The sequence below is a fragment of the Chionomys nivalis genome, chromosome 3, assembly GCF_950005125.1.
Source record: "Chionomys nivalis chromosome 3, mChiNiv1.1, whole genome shotgun sequence".
NCBI lineage: Eukaryota > Metazoa > Chordata > Mammalia > Rodentia > Cricetidae > Chionomys > Chionomys nivalis.
The window spans coordinates 3,485,774-3,509,106 of NC_080088.1; the positions used below are offsets into that span (position 1 = coordinate 3,485,774).

The 23,333-nt window shown below is 46.1% G+C and overlaps 1 protein-coding gene across 5 annotated transcripts in view; it reads left to right on the forward strand.

Moving 5' to 3' along the window:
- The first annotated feature begins 11,366 nt into the window (after window positions 1–11,366).
- Kcnj6 (potassium inwardly rectifying channel subfamily J member 6) overlaps window positions 11,367–23,333 on the forward strand; it is a 242,512-nt gene continuing 230,545 nt past the window's right edge. For 3 of the 5 annotated variants that reach the window (XR_009056810.1, XM_057764126.1, XM_057764130.1), the window contains exon 1: window positions 11,367–11,945. The gene's annotated coding sequence lies outside the window, so the exon portion shown is untranslated. Of the gene's footprint in view, window positions 11,946–12,485; window positions 12,635–14,097; window positions 14,230–23,333 lie in introns of those variants that run through there. The other 2 variants (XM_057764128.1, XM_057764127.1) reach the window with 2 other exon arrangements.

The window sequence follows — 23,333 nt, forward strand, 5'->3', positions numbered from 1 at the left end:
TATCTGGGTCTCTTCTGTGAGTCTGCTGCAAGCATCCAAGCCCTCTGATGCTTCTGTGTGCTTGGCATTCTTTTCTCTATCCTTGCGCACTTGAATTTAAAGTACATCTTTCGTAAGCAGCGCAAACTTAGACCGTGACGTTCCACTCACCAGGACAATGTTTTTAGAACAGAGTAGTTAGAAGAGGCACATTTAATACGGTTGCTCACGTCGCTTGGATTTAGGCCTGGCAACTCTCCAGTTGGGTTCTTCTCCCTTTCTTCTTGTTAAACCACTCTTTTTTATAGTAATTTTTCCTTCGCAAACACTTGATTTTCCAACTGACATCTCAGTTTTATTTCTTTGCCTTCCTCTCCCTTTTATAGCTATCTTGATCAAAATATGTATTTCTAACATGGTTTCTTCATGTGGAACGTAGAAATGTTCTCTGCATCAGCACGCATCATATGCTCATGTGTGTCACATGCATGCACGGTACTGACAACACATTACAGTTATATGACTTACAAACTACCTACAAAGGCAAACAGCAAAATGAGTAGGCAAAAAAAAGAAAAGGAAAACCCGTTTCCCACCTCCAGTCCTGTGACTCCTTCCTGAGACCTGAGTCACCATGTGGAGTCATTTGCTGTCAGCCTGAAGCATTTCTTTTGGCAGTATAACACAGGTGTGCTTCCGATGAGTTATTCCAATATTCTTTATCTGGAAATGTCTTCATTTTGCCTTCATGTATTTTAAGCCACATTTTCTAAGGTATGATTTACATAAATTAAAAATTATCCCTTTTTGTTGTGTAGTCCAATTTTGAAAGACACAAACAGTCCTGGATCGGTTGCCAAAATCAACACGCAGAGCGGTCCTAGCCAACCCCAGTTTTCCAACACTTCCTTGCTATAAATCTCTGGGTCCCTTTCTAGTCCTGTGGTCACATCAGCGAGAATGTCATGAGGGTGCCACTGTATGACGTCATTTGGGGTTTGATCCTCTCACTGGTCATAGACTAAGATGACCTTATTGTCACATGCATAGTAGAAGTTTGTGGTAGTGCCATGTTTTATTGATAATTATTCTATGGTTTACATTAAATATTTTTTCTTTCTTTCTGTGTGTGTGTATGTCAGCATGTGTGAGTGGCTGAACATATGTGTGGATATGCATGTATATGTGTACACAAACGTGAAAGACAGAGGCCAGCATCAGGTGTCATTTCTCAAGACACTGTCCACCTTATTTTTTGAGACAAGGTCTTTAACTAATATGGAATTTACCAAGTAGAGTTGGCTGCTAGCCAGTGAGCCAGAGTCTGCCCCCCTCTACCCCCCCAACACTGGGATTACAAGCATTGCTAAAAGTTTGTTATACAAGTAAATTCAAATATATATACTATTATATTACATATATTTCTAGATAAGTTATGTTCATATGTCAAGAATTCTCCTAGCCTATGAATTGTATTTTATTTCATTAAAAATATATCTCAAAGGACAAAAGCTTTTCATTTTAATTAATTACGTTGAATTAATTATTCTGTGAGTCACATTTTCATATCATATTTAAAGGTTTAAAAAAACTAGCAGAAGTCACAACCTTTTTCTTGATGTTTCCCATCAAAGCTAACAACGTCACGCTCCATGACGAGGCTATGACGTGTTTACCCTCCATGAAGAGGCTATGACGTGTTCATGCTCCATGAAGAGGCTATGACGTGTTCACCCTCCATGAAGAGGCTATGACGTGTTCACCCTCCATGAAGAGGGTATGACGTGTTCACCCTCCATGAAGAGGCTATGACGTGTTCATGCTCCATGAAGAGGCTATGACATGTTCACCCTCCATGAAGAGGCTATGACATGTTCACCCTCCATGACGAGGCTATGACGTGTTCACACTCCATGACGAGGCTATGACGTGTTCACACTCCATGAAGAGGCTATGACGTGTTCACGCTCCATGACGAGGCTATGACGTGTTCACGCTCCATGATGAGGCTATGACGTGTTCATGCTCCACGAAGAGGCTATGATGTGTTCACGATCCATGAAGAGGCTATGACACGTTCTGAGATGACTTTGTGTGTGAGAGAAGATGCAGACGAGACCCCACTCACCTACAGGCTGCTCTCCAGTCTCCCCAGGACTGTCTGCTGGACTCAGGCTGCTCCATCGACTCTCCTTCACGTATTTGTCAGGATTAAATTGTGAGAACTACGTTGCAGACTTCAGGATTCTGCACTGCTTTCCCCTGATGCATGCAGCATTCGCCTGCCATTCAATGCACTGCATTGACTGCTGTCAATTTTCAGTGAGCGCTTAAATCCGTGTGTGCACACACCACCTTGTATTTTTCACTATTGTTTTTGGTGTTCTAGCCTCTGACATTTCAACCTGTCAATTGCTACAAGTTTCTGATCAAATTATTTTGTTCTTTTATTAAATCGATGGTTTAATAAGGAGAGTACTGACATATGACAGCATTTGTTCTGATTCATCATCATGCCATGAAACCGTGCACATTACATGTAGAGCAGGAAAGCTGTCTATCTTGTGTTCTGGCAAAGGACTGCATAGGAGTGGGTGTGTCTCTGAGTCAAGAGTCAAAATCTAAAATATTGCCTTAGTTCTTACATAAGGACAAAATAAATCTACACTGAATTTTATTGACGGAATTCAAAGCATGTTCTTAGAATTTCTAATGCTCTGAAGAGACGCCATGACCACAGCAACTCTCCTAAAGAAAGACATTTAACTGGAGCTTGCTTACAGTTTAGAGATTTGGTCCGTTATCATGATGGAGGAATCACGGTGGCACCCAGACAGACATGGTGCTGAACAGGGAGCTGAGAGTTCCACATCTGGTAGGCAGCAGGAACAGAGAGTCACTGGGACTGGCTTGAGCTTCTGAAACCCCAAAATCCACCTGCAGTGACAGACTGTGTCCAAACGAGGCCACACCTACTCCAACAAGGCCACACCTCCTAATAGTGTCACTCCCTATGGGCCTATGGGAGCCGTTTTTATGCAGACCACCATAGTATGATGCTAACGTTTGATAAGATTTGGTGTGTTCACAGTAATATGTCTGTAGACAGATAATACTGATATTGGAGTTCAATTTTTTACATTTTATTTGTTTCCTCTCTCTGTGTGCACATGCATGTGCATGTGTGTGTGTTATGTGCAAGCATGTCCTGCACACCAGGGAGCACATATGGAAGTCAGAGGACAACCTGAAGCAGGTGGATCTACTGTGGTGCCAGCTTCAGATGTAGAAAAGCCTGCTTTTGCTTTGGATGCCAGCTGTTTAGCAGATCCTTACCCGTCCACACACGCCACACCTTTCCCTGAGGTAAACACTGATTCTCAAGGATCACACCACAGTACACAGCGAGGAAGGAGACTAATGACTGGAAACATTCCTTTCCAAAGTCTTATGCCAGGTCCAGGGGAGCTTGGTAGACTGCCTTCCCCACGAGACTCCCTCCTGTATGCAATAGACCCTGGCCTCTCTGCTGCTGGTTAAATTCTCAGCCAAGGGCCTTTGTTCCCTGTAGCCAGTGAGAGAAGAAGACGGTGTATTTTGACAACATAGCAGGATAGAATCCCCAGCAATCACTGCTCAGTAGAGTGCAACTGAGCACATGAGGGCAGCGTGGAATTTTCTTATATTTTAGTGTGCAAGATTTCTTTTCTTCCCAGCTTGTTTTTAAATCCCTAGAAAACAGAACTACTTAGAAACACAATCTCTGAGACTGTTTTTCCCCCTCCAGCACTCTGAATATTTCAGCAGCCCTAATTAATAGCACTAAGTCTTTGCTGTTCTCAGAATGAATCATTAAAGGTAAAAGAGGTGCATGATTTGTTTCGATTTGAGACAACGGCAAGATCAAGTAGAATTCTCCGTTCCTGATAGTCCACTGATGTGCAGCAAACATGCCTTCAAATCCAATTACCTGACCCTGGCTGTGAAGTCGGCATCTAAAGGACAACACACATCAGAAGGGAAATAAAAACACCGAGAGATAATTTTATGCTTCCGCTCAGAGATGGGGAGCCTGTGTCTGCGCATCAGTGACAGTCTGGAGTCTGAAGTCTTCCACAGGGAGCCACCATCAAACCCCACGCCTGCCTCTGTCTTGGGTCCTGAACCACTGCAAACCAGTGGTCCGCAGTTCCTTGGAATGATGTCAGCCCGAGGTGGCAAAGCTCTTCACCTCCCGCCATTTATAGAACATTTTCTTTGGCTTGTGCACAGAGGCCCAAAGACTGGGGCCTCTTTTCTTCTTCTATTTTCATCAAGCAAAGATGCGCCAAAACCGTCTCAGTTACAGAAATTTACCTACCTGATCGCATCAGGTAAAGCCTATGGCTTGAATGCCCTTTTGACCGTTGGTCCTCAGCACCTACACAGCAGCTCACAAGCTTGTGTGACTCCAGTCTCAGGGATCTGACATCCTCTACTGCATACTGCATGCCCATGGTGCATACATACATACATACATACATACATGCAGGCAAAACACAAAAGAAAAATCTTAATTTTAAAAGAATCAGGGCACCACACTGTTCTGTGTTCTCAGGTATAAAGACCAACAATGTAAAACCATATTTCTATAGGGCAAAGTACATGTTTAAAGACTACCTCATCAAGAACAAAGGTCTAATTGATTCTGTAGTTGCATGAACCTCATACCCCCCAAACATTTATCTCCTACATCGCTCTGCTAGAATCCGTTGTTTTCTGTCTACCAAGTTAACACAGATGACAGTTTCTCAGCCCATTGAGCTTCTAGATAACTCCTATTGTCAGGTTTATAGCTTTCCTTCTGTTGTGAAGACCACCTGCAGGATGCACGTCTCCTCTCCACACCCTTAGGACCAACTACAGATGCGGGGGATGTGGCTGTGAAATCATATGAAGAAATCTGCCTGGAGACCGCAGTCCATGCTGAAATCCCACAGAAATGAACTGAGCGTGTCAATTCTGATCGCCTCTGGCCTTGGTGGGGAGAGATGTGCAGAGGGCCAGGGGAAAGTGCTGCCATTACAGGCTTGTTGCTCCATCAGCAATAGCGTGTCTCTTAGATCTGTACCTGAGCTTCACTTTTAACACATCATTCATCTGTGTCCGCTGTCATTCAAAGGAAATTCTCGGGAGACATCAGCATGTACACTGATAATCCCAGCGATCAAGATCAAGGAGGACCTGAGACCAAGGTCATCCTTGACTCCATACGGAGCTTATGGCCAGCTAAGCTACAGGAAACACTGTCTCAAGAGAGACATGCCCTAAGGCAGTAAAATGGTAGACAGAATTACAAGATGCCTCAATATCCATAACATCAAATTGGTTATCAAATTCAATATCAAATAATAATTCCATTTGCTACCAAACCAAGTGTTACTCTAGACACTGCTGTGAGGGATTTTCCGGGCATAATTTGGGTTTCAAAGTCGGTTGACCACCAAATAAATAAAGAGCCTAGGTAGACCTTGCCTGATTACACAAGCCTGCTACAAGAGGAGAGGCCTTGCTGGTGGAAAGAGGAGAGGTCAGAGAAATGAACCATGGGAAAGGCCCAGGGTACCACCCCTGGCTCACAGAGAATCCATATGATGATAGATACAGATGGGGTTTCAAGGAACACCTTCCACTGTAGGACCACAGGAACTTCAGCTATACAAAGGCAGGCAACTAAATTCTGCCAACAATGAAAATAAATCTAGAGGTAAATTCTTTCCCAGAACTATGGACAATAACCTAATGTCTGGCATGTTGATCTTAGCACAGATCTGCTAAGTAGAGAAGCTATGCATTGCGGGACTTTTAACCTTTTAGCTCCACACTAAACGTGTGGATAGTTTTTAAAAAGCGATGTGTTTGTTGAAATTTTGTTATAAATAAATACTAATATAGGCTACTATTATCCCAAAGGACCATGGAGTATATGAGCCCAAATGGGACTTCTATTACCCTCTCCAAAGCTCAGGAAATATCACAAAAGAGACACTATTGGGCATGTGAGTGTGTGGGATCCCTTACAGCCAGAATTCCAGCTGGTTGTGAACCACCTTTTTCAGATCCTGTGCAAGAACAGCAAATGCTCACAACTGTTAAGCCAACTCTCCATGCCCTTGACAGTTAGTTGTTTTCAATAAAAAAAAAAAAATGAAAACAACCAAACCTCCTTCCGCTCCACTAGGTTACATAACATTTCCTAACTATGTGCCGCTCATTAGACCCTGGCTTATCAAGCTGAAGGAAAGGCAATTGGTGTGGGAGCCTGGGTTTTGTTTAGATCCTGGAGAGAGCACAGTGGGAGCATCCTGACTTCCTGCTCCGCCAGCTTTGCCCTTATTCCACTCTGAACAGCAGCTAACCAACACAGTATTCTTGAGTCAGGGTACCAGAAGTCCATGGGGAGACACGTTAGCTCCTAATAGACCACCCTGGCACAGCATCTTTCCCCACAGTATCTGATTATGAGATCAAGCTTGCTAACCAGTCAGAGCCAACAAGAGGTTTCCCCCAATTTTACCAGAACTTGTAAAGGGAAGAGGTGAAACTAGTCCCAAGGGAACTGGAACCAAGTCCTTACATCTTCACATCCTTGGAAATACATAACTGCCTGTTCGGAGCCACCCATGGCAAGCAGAGCTTATCATAAACAGATAGCATGTGTCAGGTAACTGTAGGCCAGGTTCTGATTGCAGGGCAGCTTCCTGGATAACGTCAGATCATCCCAGATAGCCCTCGATCTCACTTAGAGTTCCCAAGACTAACTCGAACATTCTAGAATATAGCAATCTTAAATGAGGAGACCGCTAACTAACGGAGCCTACAAGCAGGACACCACCTCAACCCAGAGACTTTTGTCTTTCCGGGGCCTCACACCTATGACCAGATGTCCAATCTCTCAGGTCCAGTGCAGACAGGCCACACAGAAATAAGACTACCTCTACCCTGGAGGAGACTACCCTTAGGCTTAGGTGCCTGGCTCACTCTAGCTCCCAAATGTCTGCTTTCCCTGGGTGTCTAAGAGCAAACAAGTCCTGGGGCGTGTTCTAATTCCCCGCATACAGGTGTGTGGAAGTGCACAGCCCACACAGCCCACACTAGGAGCCAGTGATGCGTTCTCTCTCTCTCTCTCTCTCTCTCTCTCTCTCTCTCTCTCTCACACACACACACACACACACACACACACACACACACACTACAGTAACTTGATATTCCAGAACTCCCTCCAAAGAAGGGCTTGTTGACCTAGGGACTAGGAGGCCAATTCAATCAGCACTGAGCTGTCAGGTGCAGAAAGGCCACCTGGCTGGAAGTCCCATCTTTACCTGATTGGCTCACACATAGTAATCACCTGGTGGAGGCCATTTGGACCTGATGCAGGGCAACTCAGGCAGCCATTTTGGCTTCAGGGTTCTGCTTGTTGTCAGCCGAGGTAAAGGGCCAGCACCTCTTCTTTTGCCCTTCCCTCCACAACTGTTTCTATGTATATTATACCTCTTAGGACTAGCTCTAATAAAGATCCAGCGTGCTGGCTTCATGCTTGAGTCTGTCTCATCCGCAATGCAGGAAACCCCTGCTCAGGTCCATCCCTTGGTAAGCCTTTGCTTAGCTGGGGGCGGGACTTCCTGCTCAAGCCTCTGAATCTAGCTGATCTGGGATTTAGAAGCTGACTTGACCACAGGGGGCAAAGCGGGCCTGGGAGACTTGAAAGCTTGGGGATTCCAGGCAAGAGCTGCACCTCTGGTGAGAGCAAGCCAGGTCCTCTGTGGATGGCTGCTTGTGTGGGTGTGGGGTGATGACTCAGTAGACATGACACAGAGAGGAGGCTTTGATATCATTCTCTCTCCAACTCAGCCTTGCTGTTAATGGCGTCAGAAAACACACAGAGACTTGGGGCGGCTTATCAATGATGAACCATGGAAAGAACAGCTCCCAGATTCAATTTGCCTGTTTGTTCTGGAATTCTCCTTCCCTGCAGATGCCCTGTTAATTGGAATGGTTTTTCCTAAGAGGTGTGGGAAGGCTAATAGGATTCCTTCACATGATTGTTCCTCTAACACTCACCTCCCGGTGGTCCTCTGAAATGTATTTGAAGCTATTATAATTTTTTAATTGTACTTTAATGAATTCTTTGGGGAAGCGTGTGATTAAAAAGGGGTATATACCTGCTGAAGAGTGAGCTAATAATACATCTTTATAGAAAGACGTGATCAAAGGTATCTGTGGATTATACTCCTTTAACAAGCCATGGAATTAAACTTAAAAAATGTATGTCAAAATACTTACAAATGATTCCAAATTGGTAATAGATAAGACCATGAATATCGTTCCAAAATGAGAAAATGGAGTGTGCCGAAGGGAACGAGAAGTCATAACTGGATAATTGAGGGTGAAGGTTCCAGCAGTGGTCCCTAAAATACTTAGTGTAGGCAGATGACCTTCATCTTCATCATTCATACCTGGGATTGTGTCTTAAGAACGTACCTTCCAATGCACAGATAGAGATGGAAAAAGGAACTTAACTATTCCCTAAAACACAGAGTGGTCCTTTGGAAGTAGACTTACAGGAAAGGGTAGCTGTTTAACATCCTTTTAAATTGTTATTTTATGTGTTTGTTGTTTCACCTACACATCCGTCTGTGCACCATCTGCATCTCTGACATCTGGACAAGCCAGAAGAGGGTGCTGAGTCCCTGGAACTAGGGTTATAAACAGTTGTGATCTCCCATGTGGATGCCAGGATTGAGCCCAGGCCCTCTGGAAGAGTATTCAGTGCCCTTCACCACTGAGCCACCTCTCCAGCCCCTGGGCTAATTTTGAAACTCTTATAAGATATCATCTTTAATAGCCAAAATCAGATTTCAGAGCTCATATATCAACCCTGACTATTAAGGACCTAAGTTTGGGTGTTGGTTTTTTTTTTCTTTGTAGGGGAGTGGCTTAGAGCAGAAGAACTGAGTTTCCATGGGAACCCAGGGTTTTAAATCAATAAGAAGCCCTGCCCAAGCAGCCAGAAAACCCATGCACACCAGGGCAAGGCTGGTCTACATATGCTCCAGGAAGACAGATTGGGATGTAAATTGACCAAGTCAATGGTGAAGAAAAAGACAGCCCAGAACAAATGATGCCCCATGGATATCATTCATTCTATCCACTTTGCTGACTAATGGGGCCTTTATTAGGGATTGATATATGAAGGAACCAGGCTCATCCGTGTAATTAATCAATCCTAAAAGCTACGACAGTGTCAGCTTTGGAGCAGAGATCTACCTAGGGAATCCGCCTAGATCCTTTCCTTGCCTGTACTCGACACTGCAAAATAGATACATAACATCTGAGACACATCAGGTGTGAGGTGCTTCGGAGTTTGAGTTCCTGAGGCTCAGAGGGGCAGCATCTCGTGTAGCCCCCAGGCACCGAATTCCAGGCACTGGTGCCGACTCCTGGGTCACACTCAGCAGATCACGGTCCAAGCTCCACGGAATACGTGAATCTAGATCAGTCAGCTGCTCTTATCTCACAGAATCCCATTCAAAACACGGTTCTGCATCTTCTTGATGGTGAGTAGCCCATCCCACCCTAGTTGCTGCTTCATGCTAGGAGTTTCCAGACGCTTAACGGCCACTGCCTACTGTTTATTTCCTAACTTCATCAGCTGCTGGTAAGAAAGACACTTCGAAAACTCTTCTGATAGAATATATATTAGCTGTTGAGTCCATAACAGCTTTGTGGATTAAATGATATTTTTTATGCAGTAAAGATCTTTCACCATGCCGGTGCTATTTGACCAAAACCACATGTTGTATCATCACCCCTTGGGCATCATTCTACCAGGTTCTTGGTTTGTCTTCATTTCTGACACAATCGCCTGGCCCAGCGGACCTGGTGTAGCATGCACATAACATGCTGTGTATGGTAATACCTCTGAAGACCACACCAAACTGAGGCATGAGCAAGAGATCCCAAGGCCTCCGGAGGAAACACATTGGCAAAGACAAAGCCCCCAGTGTGTGTGAGCGAGGACCCAACCGCTGATGCAAACTGAGGGAAACACCTTCCTGTACTAAAGCCATCTTCTGGAAGCAGACAACATTCCCGAGGGGCTAGATTTCTATGTCGTTAAAAAGTACAGATTGGGGCTGGAAAGACGGCTTGGTGTTCAAGAGCATGGGCTGCTCTCTCCGGGGACCCAGGTTCTATTCCCAGCATCCACATTAGCCAGATCACAACTGCCTGTAACTCAAGCTCCAGGTGACCTGATGTGTTTTCTACCCTCTGTGGGTACACACACACACACACACACACACACACACACACCTTTTAAATCTTTTCTAAAGTATGAACTGAGGATGAAATATCATCCATCTCTAAGAGCAGGTCTTGATGAGTCTCTTCATTAGAAGAGTCACCTTCTTGACTTGTGTGTTTTATGGGATGAAAAGCCTTTTTCACTTAGCAGCACAAAATAGTCCATTATTAAATGAACCATTATAGAATTATCAGTCAGTGGTGTGGATTACTTTTAGTCTCCCGTTCAACTATTTCTCCCTAGGTTAAAGGTGCATGAACAACAGTTTGTGCTTGGGTGGAAGGTAGATGTGAGACGGCTTTGGAAATGATCTACTGTTTGCAATGACCCTAAGAGAAAGACAGGTTGCATCGGAGATTCCTGTGGGATGCTCTCTGAAATAACCATACAAAGCAGGCTAAATCCAAAGTAGGTGGTTGTCCAAAGGGCATGAGTTTGCAGGAAATTGGGATAATACTCAGAAAGTGCACATCCTTTATCTTAGGTGAAAATAAAGTAGGTATAGTGTCAGCAGCTGACACTAGGTCCCAGGAACAATGGGTAGGATGGACTGAATAGGGTACCAGGCTTGGTTCTTGGATCTGGGTCTGTGCGAGTAAAGCCCCTCAGACCTCCCCTCAGACCAATCTTGCTGGCTGTGCCCCTCCGGGCTCACATGTGCGCTCCTGGAGGATTTCACCCTAGTGGGAGGCAGTGAAGAGACCCCACTCTTCACATTTCACCAAGCCCACAGCAAAGCTACAGCAAGCAGGCGTAGCTGACGCCGGAGTTTAGGACTCATTGGTGACACGAGGGGACAGGTGTCCCTGGGGATCTACGCCCCAAAGGCTCCCCCAGCCTTTTCCAGGTTCTCTTTGGAGGAGCGGCACCTGTCTGTTCCCGCGCCTCCCAGAGCTCATCGTAGGTTAAAAACGAAAGAAAGAAAGCTGGACCAGAAGGGTGGGCGGCTCGGTCGGCTCCATCTCTGGGCCCCCCGCCGCTGCCTCTCCTGCGATGCTGATGCCTGCCTCTGTGTCACCTTGGTTCTCCAGCGTGCGGCGCTGTGCCCGCTTTTATCTCGAGAAGAGAAGCGTCGCTTAGTGCGCTGACAGCGCGGTTCAGCCCGTGGGGTTGGAGCCGAATAGCATTCACTGAATCTGCGGCTTTCATGAAGTCTCCCTATGAGGTCCTTCACTTTGCTCCTCAACGTGGATTTCCCCCACCCCCTGCCATTCTAGGCTCCCTCCCTCCGTCGCTGCCGGACTCCCTCCTCCGTCGCTGCCCACACGCGCACTCCTCTGCCCCGCGGTGGCCCCAGCGCCCAGCCCTCCAGCCAGAGGGAGCCAGTCACCAGACGGCAGCACCTGGCTGGAGAGGTTGGGCGGGCCGAGGGTAGGGATCCGCGGGAACCGGAGAGCCTGGAGCTGGAGCAGAAGCTGGACCAACCGCGAGCAGAAGAATGGAGTCTCCCAACAGCCTGCCGAGGCTGATGTGAAATTGGACCATCTGCTTCCAGTTCGTCTGTTACCTCTTCTTTTTGTATTTTCTTCCCTCACCATTCACAGAGGAGTGAATTATTAAATCTTGCTCCGTTCCAAGAGAGGCGACCACGATGGAGTGAACCCACCCTGTCGGCCACAAGGTAAGCAGTGCGCTAAGTTGCTGGAAGGCTAGGAGCTGGCATGGATCCCAGCCAGATGTTCCACGTCCTAGGATCCCTGAGCCTTTGGGTCCTGGCTCTCAGGTCCCCAGCCCCTCTGGTGCCTTTTTGCATTCCCCACTCCGAGGAGACATGATGCTGAAGTCCACCAGAGGCAGGAAAAGCTAGTTACATAACCAAAAGGAAATGTGTCTCATGGGTTTTCATTAGCAGCTTAAAAACTCGCCTGGGGAGGGGGGCGGGAGGGAGGGGTCTGCCTGCCCTGGGCACGAGAGAATGGGTCAGTTACTATGGACTTCATATCAGCACCTCTGGTGAAGATCGAACACACTGATGATGGGCAGGCAGGCGCGGCTGGCGGATGTAGGCAGGGGGAGTTAGGAAAAGCCCATTGTCTTGGTGGAAGGCTGTAGCCTGGCTCTGTTTTGGCATAAAGAGGAGAGGATGCGAAGGAGGGAAAGTGAACAGAAGGGAGGAATAAGCCCTGAAACAGGGGAGGACTCCACACGGTTTTCGTCAGAAAACCCGAGATGTGGCAGACTGATTGAAGACACCAACTAGGAAGATGTCCTCACAAGTAAACTAACTGAAAGGGAGGACAGCTCAGACCAAAGGAAGTGTTTGTGCAGCTTAAGGGACTGGGTGACTCTGCTGGCTTAGCTTCTCTCCTGGTAAGTGTTCATTTGCATCAAGACATTAAGCTTGGGTTAGTTTTTAACTGAAAGGGCATTCGTATTCCCCGAGCCTAGTGAAGTCCTGGGTGGATCCACAGGTATTTACAGGGCTCAGCACAGAGAGACTCTTAGGGGAGAACAGATCTTCATAGAATCGGCCACAGAAGCCAGGTGAGCTTAGAGGAAAAGGAAATCACAGAATTTTCCAAAGACTCCTTTCTCCACCTCTATTCCCCCCCACACACACATTCACAAAAAAGAAGAGAACCCCTCCAGTATCTTGAAGTTGGCAATTCATTGCATCTTTGCAATGCCCCCAATTGCTTTATCCAAAGTCTCAGGGTCCTGGGGAGCATACGGGTACCCAGCACTGAGCCACTTTCCTGCAAGCACTGTGCTCTGGCTACCTTTCTCTTTTGCTCAAAACGGATAAAGGGAATGTTGAAGAAAGTGGGCTTCCTACAGTCAGGGTTGAGCTAACTAAGCTTCGCCCATTTTGCCTGGAGAAGGAAGGAGCTGAGTCTCCATGGCGACCCAGGTGGGAGGGGACATAGCAGCGCCAGTGACAGGAAAAACCGTTGGACAAAACTTTCTTGGCTCCAGGCAAAGAAATGTCCACTGTGTCTATGGAGGGGGGTCCTAGGGCATCACCTGGGCCCAGTTTCCTAGGGGTGACCCATGAAAGGATACTTAGACTCTGCCAGGCTCTCCTTCAACTCAGCAAAGTTTCCCACGTCCGAGAATGCGGTTCAGCAAGGAAGCTCCCGGTTCAGCACCAAGGCCAGAGCAAGGTGCAGCGGGTTCACCTCTCTGAGCGAATGGCTGACCCAGCTAGCAACCTCAAGAGCTTTTAGGTCTTAGGAAAGCAATCATGTGCTAAAAAATTCCCTGCTTGTACTAAAAACGGGCATCAGATTACCCATGAAATTACATGGCACACAGGAGACAGCAAATCAACCAGTCCATGCATGATAGGGCTTCGAAGTGATTGTTCAAAATAAAATAAAATAGAATAAAATAAACTGGAAGTGCAGAAGACTAAAGCTGACCTAAGAACAGAGAAAAGATCCCTCCTCTGGGAAGGAAAACACCACACACACACGAGAGAGAGAGAGAGAGAGAGAGAGAGAGAGAGAGAGAGAGAGAGTGAGTGAGAGAGAGAGACTGAAGAAAACAGCTGAATTTGAACCGAGAGTCTCTGACTCACAGAAAGCACCATTGGCTCCTGCTCCTCTCGCGCCCTCCTGTAAATCTGTGTTATACACAGTGTCAGGAAGGCAGTATGATGGCATCCTGGCCCACATGAGAGCAGCCAACCAACTCCTGCCTAGGGTCCTTAGATCCAAGAAGGTAAAGAAACAGTTTACTCTTCATTCAGTCTGGACCGGATCCTCAACAAAGTGAGGAGCTCTTGGGATAGGGAGGTAGGAGCTGGTAGTGAGCTCTTCGAGTCGGCATATGAGCAAGGTAGCTGGTTTTCCAGGATTCCAGACATAACGAAGTGCACATGACCATTCCTGTTCATAGAAAGAGGGGAGGACTCGTGCAAGGGAAGAGGCTTATTATCCAAGTTCATTTAGACATTGATCCAGGTGAGTACAAGGTTCCATTCAACCTTGCTTTACTGGAAGCTGGTCTCTGGTTTGCTTTTTCCATCAGTGGTCCTAGGTCCCCACTGATCATGGTTGATGAAGAAAATAGTGCAGGCAGTTGCATGTCAAGTAAGAAAGCCTAGGGGCAGCTTAAACTGTGGGACTTCACCAAGGCTTAAGGAAAAGAATAAATGTCAGTAACACTTCTAGGATATCCCCAGCTGCTTTCCTCTTGAGGGCTCGCTTGTGTGTGAGATCCTGAGCTGGTCCTAACTTGTTATTTATAAAGGGAAACACAATATAGTTTATACAGCTGGGCTTCCCAGCACCCGGGATGTGGTGCTGGTTCCTAAAGATGTGCATACAGAGTGTGCTGATGACTGTATACTTTTTAAGTCCTCTCTAGCTAGCAGAGGTAGAGCTGGGCTTTCTGATCACAAGCAAATGGGTGAGAGATCATACTGTCTCTGGAATGTCAGATCCTGTTGGGTGTTGACAAGTTTATCCATGTTTTAATTTATTCGGCTTGTTATCTGAAATAGAAGTGATATGTAGAGTATTTTGGGACTTAAACAAGCTGTACTCTGGCTTCGGTCCATCTGCTATTACCAACAGAAGGGAGCTGGAGATTAGAGGCATGCAATAATGGAGACTGTTGGGTAAAGAGAGTGGCTTGTCTCTGGGTTTTAAAGTGCAAAGTCTCCCACAAACTCTGAGAAGGCTGTGTATAAACCAAGCATAAGAAACTTCTCCGTCTTTAGTTCCAGTGGTTTCTATGTAACAATCAACTGATCTATTGACCAATAGCCTTCAGTCATGGTAGATTCCAGGCTCACAGATTCAGTACTAATTTTCCAAACTATGACTTGCCTACTTCCCAGGTGGCTTATTACCGAATAAAGTGCCATTATGTCCTCATGTCGTCAACGACACACTCCAGATTAATTGGTTTACGCATTGCAAGTAAGATTAGTTAAGGAGAACAACTTCATAAGATGCACCCCTGTTTTCAGTTCTGTTTTAAATTCTTTGAAGATTATACCAATGCTTCATTTTCTTATTTCTGTAACATCAGCACATAGTGCATTTTTGTCTGTGGCCCTGGTCTTTACTGCGCCTGTTAGCACTTTCATAGATGGTTTCCTCTGAGCTAAGCAAATGCTTTTGTTCTTGCCTGTGTTCCCCCTGCCTCTTGCAAACCACCTCTACTTTATAGACTTTTTAAAAATAGAAAAATAGCGTTAAAATGAACAGCAGGGAAGTCCGTTGGTGATTAAAATGGGTGAATAACCCCTTTTCGAAGCTTAGCACCAACTTTTGGTGTTCACAGATAAAAACTGAGTCTGCCTTCCAGAGTTTATTGTTGATGGGAGTCTGTATGAAGGGAAGCTCTGCCTAAAACAAGACAAATCAAAACACCTCATCCTTGGACACATAAAACAAGAGTAGCATGAAGGTTGCAGAGGAAAGCTGGCCATAGAGAAACTGAGTAAGGGGCTGGGGACATGAAGAAAAGCAGTTACCTGTTTCTCTCCAAAGTGATCGTTCCTTCCAAATCACATTTTAAATGGCGAATATCAGAACTTTAAGCTTGATGAAATCAGGTGTCTAAATGTAATTAATTTAGATTCAGAACTTAATGAGGTATATACCTATTATTTCCTTACTTTGTAATAATTGTTACATAAGAGCCAAAGGAGAATTAATCCATCCAGAGTTTTACCAAACTATGAGATTTCCTGATATCAGGGAAGTGGGAATTGCTGGTTAGGCTGGAAGCATATTAAAGAGCTTCCAAGCCGTTAGAAGTTTCATTGTGGCGGTTGTTTCCATTTACATTAGTTAAAGTGTTTTGGAATCTAGCAAATTAGCACGCAGCCATTTGGGATTGAAATGGATTTTAAAATGTGTCTTGAACAATGGCAAATAGAAATAATTAAGTCCATTACAGAAGGGTCGTGGCGATCACGGTTGTCAAGCTAGTGGAATCCAAGGGTCTTCCTTACATCGCCCTAAACTACCTACAGCATTAATTAATGGCAACATCAGCTGCCTTTAATAGAGCAGGGACCACCTATCTTTAAACGTGTCCTAAGCTATAGCTTTTATGCAGCCATGCCTTGAACCAATTATATTCATATGCTTATTAATGAATAGTTACTTGAACAAACCCTCAGAGAATTGCATTGCTCAGTGATCAATGCTCGAACAGTCATTGAAAACTCTATGCTATTCGGAATTCAGTAAGGCCATCTATCAGCTGTGCTAATTGCAGTACACAGAGTTAATGCTCAATTGTGTGCCAAATGGTGGCTGGAGTCACATCTCTGCAGATGAATCCAGGTTGAACTGAACGCCTTAACCCCCTCCTCCCCGTGTTCTGTATCTCTCCACAAGTCAACTCTGATCCAGGTCTATCAACTGATGATAGTTTCAGCGAGTATATCTTGGCTAACTCTCCTCCACCCTCCATCGAATCTTTACTCACAGAGGTACCATTTTGGTGTGAATTCTTAACAACAGAACTGGCGAGTCCATCTGTGGGTGAAAAGATCCTCATCCACCAGATGCTGTGTGAGACAACCCGAGAGCAGAAATGCGCCAAGTGAACCACACATTTCAGGTTTAGTTAATCCCCGTTCTGCAGAATTTCCCTTTAAATGTATAGGCATTGATTTTCCTCCATGCAGCATGAGGACTTTTTTGTTTGTTTGTTTTTGTTTACTTTATGTCACCCAGCAGGACTTCTTATGCGTATGACAGTATGCTAGGCAGGTCACTTGCTCCTTGGTTAAGAGCCCTGACTCTGGAGTCTCGTAAATGTATTTACATCGAGGTTCCAATGTATCAGCCCCTTCTATCTAGATTCGGTGGCGTCATAACAGCCCCACTGATGATAAAACATTAGTCCCTTGAGCCATACATCTTTGCTGGCCAGCGGAGGCTCTGCCCCTGTGTCTTCTTCATTCAGAGATCCAAGCGGAGGATCAGTCTGACCTGGAATGGCCCCCTTCCCAGGTGAGGAAGAGAAGAGCGTCAGCAAAGTCACACCATTGCCAGTGGCTGATGGGATGGAGACATGGTTTTCCTCCACGATGAGCTACCACAGCCATTCAGCAACGATGAAGTCATAGACTTCATCTTCTTCCAGGGCTGAAAGTGACAGACTGGTCATGGTAGTGGCTCCCACCTTTAATCCTAGGGCTTGGGAAGCAGAGGCAGGCCCATTTCTATGAATTCAAGGCTATCCCAGTCCATATAAAGAACTTCAGGCCATCCAGGGCTACGTGCTGAGACTCAGTCTAAAATAAGATTTAAAAAGTAAAAAAGCAAAACATCACAGAATGTGGATAGTTGGGGACAATTAAATCATCTGTGGTACAAGTTACACCGTCTCTGTGCTTTTGCCTTCCAGTCTATTCAGTGAAAATAATGACACAGCCATCTCCACAGGGACGTGGAGGACCAGCCTACAGGGTCCCATTCTGAGCAACACCCAGCATGAAGAAACTATCTTATAAATAGTAGGCATTGCTTGTCTTTGTTACCTGTGGCTGTGGGTGCTGTGTTACAGTCACTGCCTTCATTGGAAGGATTTCTAGGGTTTCGGTTACCCTGAGTGTTAACATTAGTCTTGAGCCTTTTAGGATAGCATGCACTCACACAAGTTTTGTTAGAGTGTGTGGCTCTATTTTATTCATGCTATTATTGTTGATTTCTCCCTCTGCCTAGCTCATGAGACCGTGCTATCATGGGTGTGTGTGGAAGCAGTGAGGCACAGACAGTATCTGACACTGGGCACTGTGAGTTGAGGCACTTGCTGCTGTCTGGGATTAGATCTCCCACGGATCTAACAAGATCAATGCTGCAGCAGAAAATCCCCTAGTAAAGCAATCGAACAAAATAGAAGGTTCTTTTCATGCCTATCAACGGACTTTGTTTATGCTATGTGAGTACCTAGATGGATGGACTCCATTACTATAAAACACGAGTTACATGTTTTTCCAGATGCTAATGTCAGCTAGCAGACCAGAGAGAGAAGAGGCCACCATTCCTGCTTGTCTTTTAAAGCCATACCTAACTGCAAGAAGACCTAGAAATCATAGTTCAACTCTGCACAGGAGAAAAGAAACTTCTGGAGACCACACACTGGATAGCTCAGCCTATGTGCCCATTATAAACTTGTGGTACCAAAGAAATATGATTAATATGGATCAGGAATAAAAAGTGGGAGGCAGAGCTGTTGGAATGCCCCAACCACACAAAGTTGGGAGGGGCAGAATTTGGTGGTGCCCTGAAGCCATTCTTAGGTAATGCATTATTTAAAATAAATTAGTTGGGATCTTTTGGCTCCTGGAGTGGGTGTAGATGGCACATAACTAAAGAGATGCAAACTTGTATGATTTGACTTGTGTTTGCTGAACGGTTGGAGTAGACACAAAGCAGAGCCCACTTCACAGCCCTTGCTCACGAGTGGCTTTCTAACCCTGACAATTACACCCACGCCATGTCTGAGCACGCTGGAGAATCGGATGCTGTCTTCCAATGCTTGGTGCTCACTGTTGACTAGTAATTTGTGTTTTGTTTGGTATCACATAACCATCTATAGGCTAGACACTTGCTGTGAGCTTGTGTTGAACTTGCCTAGCAATAGCCCATGATCTCCTGAAAACAAAACGTTCACTTTATAAGTGATATTTCAGAGCCCCTGCCTGACTCTGAAGAGCAGGTACCTTTGGGGACTGAGAGCGCCATCTTCACACTAGAAATAAGGGGCAGAGCCAACGCTGAGGGACAGCACTGGAAGGGGAAGAGACTGAGAGGGAGAGCAGGAAGAGAGGGGGCGAGCACCAACATTTCTGTCTCTCTCGCATCTTTCCTGCTCCCAAGATTCAGTTGTCAAAGCCACAGACAAGGGATGGGAGATGGCTCCATGGTGTCCTGATCATATGGCCATTGTAGATGCAACCTCTCTGTACTTACAGTACTTGAAAGGCAGGGACAAGATCCCTGGAGCAAGCTGGCTAGTTAGACTAGCCATACTAGTGAGTGTTGGGCTCCACGGAGAGACAGACCCTAACACAATGAGTAACATAAAGAGCAATCACGAAAGAATCCAGGTGTGAACCTCGAGCACACACACATACACACACAATACACATATATACACACAAGCAATTATACAAACACTCATGCATACACATATATACACATATTACACATGAGGGAAAAAAGCCATAATCCACCCATGCAGGACCCAGCCTGAAATGATAATAATGCTACGTGTCTTCCATGGAGGACTTAACTGAGCTAAAGAACTTTTGACCACTCTAAATACTTTACCATTCCAAAGCAAATAGCATCTCATAGTAGATCTATGCTTTGTTTGTGTGTGTGTGTGTGTGAGTGTGTGTGTGTGTGTGAGTGAGAGAGTGGGGTGGCAGTGGGGTGCACATGAGGGTGCAGTGTGCATCCCCAGTCTTAGTTTCTATAGCTGTGAGAAAACCCTTACATAGGCACAGCAGGAGCACCTGTGAGAGCTCCCATCCTACCTCCCCCATGGACGCAGATACAGCAGATACCATACATAACACACGAACAAGAGCAGGGAGGGGGACAATCCTCTGAGAAAAGCTCACTGTTCTTGCAATCATGGCATCCATCTCTGGGGACACAGGCTCCCTCTGCCAATCCCTTCTAGCAGGCTCTACCTCCAGGTCTGCGGCTCTGGAGACACAGTCTGGAGGACACACCCCAGCTACGGCACGGCACTATCACGATGCCATCTGTGGTAGTTTGAGTGTAAGTGGCCCCCACGATCTCACAGGGAGATCTCACATCTATTAGATGTGGCCTTGTCGAAGGAAGTGTGTCACTACTGCGGGGGTGGGCTTTGTGGTTTCCTATGATCAGGATACTGACTAGTGTGGCAGTCTACTTCCTGCTGCCTTCTGGCCAAGATGTAGGACTCTCACATCCAGCACCACATCTGCCTGCACACCTCCATGTCGTGACGATAATGGACTGAACCTTTGAAACTTTAAGCGAACCACCCCAACTAAATGTTTTCTTTACAAGACTTGCCACGGTCATGGCATGTCTTCACAGCAACAGAAACCCTAGTGAAGACATCATCCTAATCTCAAGAAGTACAGTGTCAGTGCTAACAAAAGGGGCTCACCCTTCAGCTCTCTTTTTCCTTCCTTCCTTCTTTCTTTCTTTCTTTCTTTCTTTCTTTCTTTCTTTCTTTCTTTCTTTCTTTCTTCTTTCTTTCTCTCTTTTAAAGGCTTATGTGCCTGTACTTGGGGAGTGTATGTGAGTCCATGCAGGAGCCTGTGCAGGTCAGAAGAGGGCATCAGATTTCCTGGAGCCCGAGTGACCAGCAGTTATGCTGCCGTTGTGGGTCCTGGAAACTGAGCTCAGGACTTCTAGGCGATGCATGCTCTTAGCCACTGAGCCACACTGCAGCAGTGGTCGCTCGCTTTTGATGTTCTCACAGGTGAGGAAGAGTCGAGTCCCCAAAGAGCCAAGCCAAGTCACCTTGAAGGCTCCACACATTGCTCCCTGCAGAGTCTAGCAGGGTCACATATATCCAGAGTTTAAAACCTTTGTCATCTCTCCTGGAGTGACCAGGTCCAAAGCAGTGAAGTATCAGACAGAGAAAGCAAGATGACGAAGACACAAAAGGGCTGTTAAGTTACACACACACAGGTGTGGAGTCTTTCATTGTAAAGTCTCTGATTTTAGGGAGTCCCCGTTCTTATCAGCACTTGTGGGGAGTTCTGCTCCAACCCAGTGTTCCTCATGCATCCTGAGTCACTACAGACATGTCTCTGTAGACAGAAGGAAGTACCCACAAGGAAGAAGTCACCTTACATCAGTGAAGTTTACCCCAACCCGCTGGTTTCCAATGCAAAGTCCCCAGCTAACCCCAACACAGCGATCTGAAGCCCCAGTGCTGAGAAAGACAGCTGCACTCCCCTCTGAGGATCCTGACACACACTGGAGTTTGAGCTACTCACTAAGCCTTTCCGACAGTCTTTGGGAATGAGGAAGTCTGAGACAGGATGCCTCTCTCAGCCTTCCTCCACACGGAAGCCTCCAAACATTGCTCACTGAAGAGTCCAGCAAAGTCACACTAAGGATGGGACGCAGGCCTGCCTTCCACAGCTGTGGGAGGTCTCATCCCAGCTCACTGCCTGGAGGGGTGGGAGGAGGCAAGATTTTCAGCCCAGCAAATCAAATCCCTCTAAGTCCTTCAGGTTGCACAGATTAAGCAAGACTCCTAGATTCTCGTTGTATTGATAATGCATCCCTGAGAATTACAGTTAATCCACCCAGAAGGTTTTCTTTTCCTTTGTGAAATTACTCTTTAAAGGCAGCATCAGCAAGGAAGAATGGTATGCCGCATTAAGGAAAAGGAAGAGAGACCTTATCAGGACAGACACTCCTTCAGGGGGGTGAGGGGAATTATGGCCACATAACATTTATTTTAACATCAAGCATCTCCTGGCTGTCTTCGTTTCTAGAACTTGGCCTTCAACAGCAGCCTCCTCTGCCATTTCAGCTCCAGGCAGGGATTAGTGGATCCAACCTTTATGAGTAAGTCAGAGCAGGGCCAGATAGTGGATCTTGTCCAGCGCATACAAGAGACCTGGTTTCATCCCCAGTACTTTGTGTGTGTGAGCGGGGGGGGGGGGTAGGAGATGGGGGGGGAGAAGGAGAGAGAGAGAGAGAGAGAAATCAGACATCAAGAAGAGCTGTTGTCTGCCACGCATGGAGAACAGCCACATGTTCCTATGGTATGTGAGTGTGCAGATCTTTGAAAAGTGGCTGCTTCTATTGGGAGCAACCTAGACAACTCACAAAGGCTTTTTTATCTGGCAGCCATGAGTGAGGCAGCTTGAGAAAGAGGTGTTGGGCTTAGGAGACAGCTCAGAGATAGAAGGGAAAGGGAAGACATCTAAGTGTGCTCAGTGCAGCAAACTAGCAGAAAAAAAACGATCCAGGTTCTATGCCCTGGGCAGTGCAGGAAGCAGATGGTCACTCAGGAGCTCAGGGAGCCAGCTGATGATGGATCCTGTCCAAGGAAAGCTTCCACACTGTGCCCTGTGAGCGTGAGCAAGAGGAACCACGCGTGGCCAGGGATAAACAGTCCTGCTGGGAAGGAGGATCGGGAGCTGCGGCACCACGGGTGAAGAACCACAGTCACTCCCTGCTGAGGAGCAAGTTAAGGAGTGTCTTTCCTTAGCACTGTGGGAAACACACACGGCTGGTTACAAACGAGACACCGGCTAATCCTGATGATGATGGGAATTTCATCGTCTAGAGCAGGGGCTGCTCAAGACTTCTCTCTGGGCTGTGAAAACAATATTGTTTCGTCCACATTGCAAATATTACTCAGTCAATGCATCAAAGCCGTATAATTTTGTTTTTTCATGGTATACATATGCATATTTGTGTACCTGCACAGAGAGACTGGAGGATAGCACCAAGAGTATTGTGTGTGTACATGCATGTGTATGCATGTGTGTGTGTGTGCGTGCGTGTGCGTGCATGTGTGTGCTGCATATGCCATGTGGAGGGCAGAAGAAAACTTCTTTTGGAAGTCGATTCTTACCATGTGGGTTCCGATGACAAAACTTTTGTCACCAGACTTGGCTTTAGGTGCCTTTACCTTCTGAGCCGTCTGACTAGTCCCGCCATACAATGTATTAATTTTTTTGAGACGGGATCCTTCCCTGGCATGGAACTCAACCAGTACTCGAGTCTGGCCAGCAGGTCCCAGGGTCTGACTGCTTTTACTTCCCTGAGACTGGTGCTAAAGCATACGCCTCTATGCCCAGCTGACCTTTACAGATGTCCTGGGGGTCAAAGTCACATTGTCATGTCTGCAAGGCAAGACTTTCCTGACTGAGCTCTCTGTTTAGCCCCCCTAGCCGTATGGTTTTATCTTATGTGCACTCATATGTCAAATGACAAATGTTTTCTCTGCCTATAAAATAAAACACATTTTTGCCTGTAGGGATGTTCCAGGGAGCAGATCCTGGCTCTGAACCAATGTGAAGGGTAGCCACAGAGAAACCTGAAACCCACAGCAAAGA